General features: G+C 40.9%; 1 long non-coding RNA gene across 1 annotated transcript; it reads left to right on the plus strand.

Moving 5' to 3' along the window:
• Nucleotides 1-1,115: 1,115 nt before the first annotated feature.
• LOC131737202 (uncharacterized) lies at nt 1,116-2,941 on the plus strand. The gene is made up of 2 exons (XR_009328788.1): nt 1,116-1,777; nt 2,260-2,941. It is a non-coding gene; the product is annotated as an uncharacterized LOC131737202 (long non-coding RNA).
• The last annotated feature ends 2,415 nt before the right edge of the window (nt 2,942-5,356 follow it).

Genomic DNA, 5,356 nt, shown 5'->3' on the forward strand with positions numbered 1-5,356 from the left:
TATGACTCAATTTACACTAGTCCAGTTTGGGACAGTTCAGGACTGTTCAACTCACACCGCAATGCATTCTGGTAAGTCCTGCTGTAAAAGGTACCCGAGACAGGTAAAACATACCAGAATGCATTGCGAGTTGAAAAGCCAGCATGTCCCAAACAGTCCTAGTGTATTGGAGTCATATGGTAACCCTAGTATTGGGGGTTTCTGGTAAGGAGATTGGAGTTGTGACTAGAAACTAACCCAGGCAGTGTTTGTGTTTTGATTAGGGGTTCACTTCATATCTTTACATCATCATACTCTTGTTAGCATTACTGCATGTATAGGAACTAACATGTAGAACTGGCCCTAAGGCAAAGTAAAGAAACCGTTATGAAAGTTTACCATAGTAACAGCATATCAAATTACAATTACACAGGTAAAGCATTGCAAAGTCAAGAGAGGTACAGTACGGTAAAGCACATTGAAAAAAACATTGCAAACTACAGTAGGCTATGGCAGACTTCCAGTGGCAAAGTGCAACATTACTGTACACATTTACTGTGGTAACTTTGTATACAGGATTAGCATGGGCACACCTTTAATTGCAGTGTTGTATTCATAAAAAAATCAGTGACTACCTTAGACACAGAACTCAGTTCTAAATCTAGAGGGTGAATGCCCTCAGATGTTTGCGCGCTGTGCCACAGAGAAAGCCTAGCCACACACATAAAAATGTGATATCCTTATTTAGCCCTCCTGCCAGCTTTCACTAATAATGTAAACAGCCTTGTTTTTCTTAAAGGATTTATCAGATTGCAATAAAGGGAGTGTTGCATGTGATTTGTGTAACTTTTGCCTGTTAATAAAATATTGAAGATCCTAAACAGGGACTGCAAGAGAAACAATTATTCTGTTTCCTGGGATAACGTACACCTGGTAAATTTGTGATGAATAAGCATTGCCTCTGAGCCCATGTGCCAAAGAAAGCAGAACTCAAACTATGGAATTTTTCAATCCCGGCCCAAGGAAATTGAAGAATAATATGAACACTGTTTTGTACTTCAGCTATAAAATACTAAATCCACAGTTCGTAGCTTGTTCAAGGTTATGTTGGAGCTGCAGTTGGAATAAAGCCCATGTACTGTGCGTGTTTTTGTTTTGCTTTCCTGCCTTTAGACGTGTGCCCGCAGAGAATAAGGGCTGCTTGTATTATACTCTCATGGTCAGCACATATTAGTTACAGCCCTAGATTGGTACAGCCTCAGCCACTCCACACGGACGTGATTTTTATTTATTTATGTTTTTAATTTTTTTTAACAATTATTTGTATTCATTTTCCAATTTTCCTCCTGTTTTGGAATGTCAAATTATTATTCAACCTGGCTCACCGCTGCAACCCCCGAACTAACTTGGGAGAGACGAAGATGAGCACTTGTGTGCTCCGAAATGAGTGCTGTCAGCTGTCTGCTTTTTTTCACTCTGCAAGCCCGTCGTGCAGCTGTATCCAGAACTTACAGCGTCGGAGGACCACGTACAGGCTGGCCTGCAGGCACCCGGCTGGCCACAGGGGTCTCTGGTGTGTGGTGAGCCAAGACCTCCCCATTCGACATAACCCCTACCCCGCCTGGGCAACGCTTGGCCAATTATGCACCGCCCCCTGGGAACTCCCGTCCATGGTTGGCAGTGGCATAGCTTGGATTCGAACCAACGATCTCCAAGCTATAGGGCGCATCCTGGTGGAGTACCTTTACCGAATGCGCCACTCGGGAACCCCCACATGGGTGTGATTTAAAAAAGCCTGGTAAGTGGATTTTGAGTAAATGTAGCACTTTTATAAATTTAAGTGTTCATCTGCTTAGCTTTTGTATTTCAATTTAAATGGAATGGAGTTCTGTTGTGTATATAAAATGTATATGCAACTTTTGATTTGCTTTTTTACTACAGGGGCTTTATTAGCTCCGCCATAAACTATTATGCTGTACTAATCTATGCAATACTGAAAATGGTTAACATCTGTAATTTGTCCTGCTTTCAAAGTGTTGTCTTCACACTGCTTCAATAAACACCTTTAATTCCATTCCAATGACATCTCAATGACAAACTATTTTAAAGAACTTGTGAATGAAAATGAATGAATGATTTTCATAATCAGTAAAGAATATTGTTTTTTGCAAATTTACTAAAGTATTTTATTTGTTCCTATATATTAAATTTTATTTTGTGTTTGTCTGCAGGCTTTTAACAGGGCAGAGTAAAACCTTTTTTTTTTCTTTTTTTTTACAGAACAGTAATGTAGAAGGACAACGTCAGGCCCCAGGTGTTTTAATGTCAGGAATGAGACTCAGAAGCTTGGAAAAGCTGCAGTTTAACTGCTGTTGCACACTTCTAATACACACAACCAACAAAAACATAGGAACAAAGTAACTGGCACAAGGGCCAAAATAAAAGGTTTAAACAAAACAAAAAATAATACCAACAGTGCTGTCAGGCTGGGCATTCACCTTCACTGACTACCCCAGAATAACCCACAGGTTACCCTCACCCAAACAAAGGATTTCCCCTCCTTAAATACCATGTGGCAAACAGTGCGTCATCATGTCATCATCTTTAAACAAATGTCACATACATGTATAATACACTTTCCAACAGTTCAACATTATTACAAGAAAATAAAAACAAACCCTTTTAAATTAACAATACTGAAAACAGTGAGAGACAGTAAACAGAACATGTGTGATGGCTGGCTAGTGCACATACCTGTTGACTGTTTTGCCCTGTGTCGTTATGGAGACTGTAAGTGGATATGGAAGTAGGAGCCTCAGTGGGTGATTATTTTATTGTAAATCTGGTGATAGCTTAGAGTCATGAACTATATCACATTTCCAAAAGTTTGATAAGTTGGACATTACAACTATTATTGAATTAATACTTCTTCCCTTAAAATAAAGCCTAACTCAAAATGAAATTTGTTTTGTTATTATTTATGTTATAAATATAAATCTGAAAGGATAATGGGTAAGACATTACATTACTGTGTATTTACATAGTAGTTACTTAGTAAATATATACGTACTGTGAACAATCTGTTCTGTATTTTAGTGTGGTAGCCAACTGGCAGCATGAGAGGTGACACCGAGGCACTTGGTAAGGTTGAAGAATAGGCAGTTTTATTATTTTCTTACACAAAAGTTCAAAGTCTCAACAGAACGTTTATGAAAATAAACAAAAGAAACCCTGCCCACTAATTTCACTTCTTCAACCCTCTCTACTGCTTGCACGAGCTGTCCTCGTTGCAAGGAAAAACATGTTGCTTTAGCATAGAGACCAGTCCAAGTTCCATCCCGACTCTGCTGATAACAGTAAACCTGGTCTCGGAACAAAAGTCTCGCCAGGTAATTGTCAATGGTTCACTTTCTTTATAATCCACAAGGGCTGTTGGAAAATGTAGTTTGTAATCCTTTTCCAGGTGAACAGGTAAGTCTTTCAAGTAATCTGTCCCTTGGTCGCCCTCTGCTGGTGAACACTGACAACCTGCTGCTTGGCTGGATCCTGACGAACTAAAACAAACAAATAAAACACAACTACCACTGTCCGTGTGGTTTGTTTCCTTCCTGGGTATATTATTAAGCACAGTTCATTAAACCAAACAGTCCCGGTTCAATAGACAAAACAAAACCCCAGTCTGGGTCTTCACCTTAAACCCCAGACGATTACAGCGATTTCAGGGTCACACTGCCTTTAGAATTAAATGGCGTTTCTGTTCCTGAAAATAAGCAACCAGCCTTACTCAAATAAAACACAGTCCATGAAAAGAATGCGGTTGCTTAAAAGAACACGTAAAATAACAGTCCACAAAGCACAGGCTTTTATTAATTCAGCGCGTGCACACTATACGCGCTGGTATAAAACTTTGCCTGTTTAAACGTATTCAGTTTGGCAACAATTAATACAGCTGTAGAAAACAGGTTGAACGCTGCATACTGCAGGCAAGTAAGCAGGTGAGTAACAGTCCATTTAATACGGTGACTTTCTTTTAAAACAGGTACAAACAGAACGCTGTCTTTCTTTTCAAAGAAACCAAGCACAAATGGATCCCGCAAGTCTGCGGTTTGGGTTACTCACTGAGATCTGGTTTGGCGAGTGCACCAGCTTCACTTCATTCCAGGCTGCAGACGCGTTGCAGCTTCCTCCGGCCAGACCAAAATATAAGCCCTACTCGCTTTTTATTTTGCAGTCACTCCACACAGGTACCTTCGGTTCTGGAATAAAGTAATCCTTTCTGGTCACCAACACTGTCGCCCTTGTTAATCTCTGTTCCCGTACTTCTGCACAACAAAGCACGCTGCTCTTGTCTCTGTTCCACACCACTTAAACAGTTGCTGTACAATCTGTACTCAGCTAATGAAACGGACCGACAACACCACTCGGTCTTTCAAAACTGCTGCTATACAAAAAGTACCTTTCACAATTACCTCCCCCCTTTCTAATTGCTGACCTGCCTTTTAAAACCCCCTGGATTCCCGCGGACATGTCACCTGACTACTGACCTCCGTAATCATGGGAGTTGAAGTTTCTTTATTTACTATTCCGTTCTGCCACCGTAACGCCTGTCTTTCTAGTTTTGAGCTTTGGGGGAAAATATCAGCATCCCCACGTTTCTGATACCTTCCTCGTGCGCTCAACACTGACGGTCTGTTACACATCCCCTTCCCCAGCTCAGACCTACTCGGATGAGTGTCCTTTTTACTCCAGCAATGTACCCTCGACAACCCATCTGCATTGGCATTCTTAGAGCCACTTCTATGTTCTATGGTGTACTTGTACTTTTGTAAGGCCAAGAACCATCTGGTCACTTTGGCATTCTTCTCTATTTTCTTTCATCCACTTTAATGGTGAATGATCTGTGACCAGAGTAAATTCTCGACCTAGCAAGTAGTACTTCAGGGTCTCTATGGCCCACTTTACTGCCAAGCACTCTTTTTCAACTACTGCATATTGGGACTCTCGAGGCAACAACTTACGGCTAAGATACATCACTGGATGTTCTTCCCCCTCGAAGATCTGGGAGAGGACAGCCCCCACGCCTACTTCTGAGGCATCTGTTTGAAGGATAAATCTTTTAGTAAAATCAGGTACTTTAAGTATAGGATCATTGCATCTCTATCACTCTATTAAACGCAATATCAGCCATCTCTGACCATTTTACTCTGTTGGGAGCTGACTTTTTAATTAGATCGGAGAGCGGTGCCGTTATCGCCGAAAACTTTGGTACAAATCGGCGATAGTAACCAGCTAACCCTAGAAATGCCCTAACCTGTTTCTTGCACTGGGGTAGTGGCCACTTCTTCAAAGCCTCAATTTTACTAAGTTGAGGCTTTAT

Source organism: Acipenser ruthenus, chromosome 5, assembly GCF_902713425.1.
Source record: "Acipenser ruthenus chromosome 5, fAciRut3.2 maternal haplotype, whole genome shotgun sequence".
Taxonomy (NCBI): Eukaryota; Metazoa; Chordata; class Actinopteri; order Acipenseriformes; family Acipenseridae; genus Acipenser; species Acipenser ruthenus.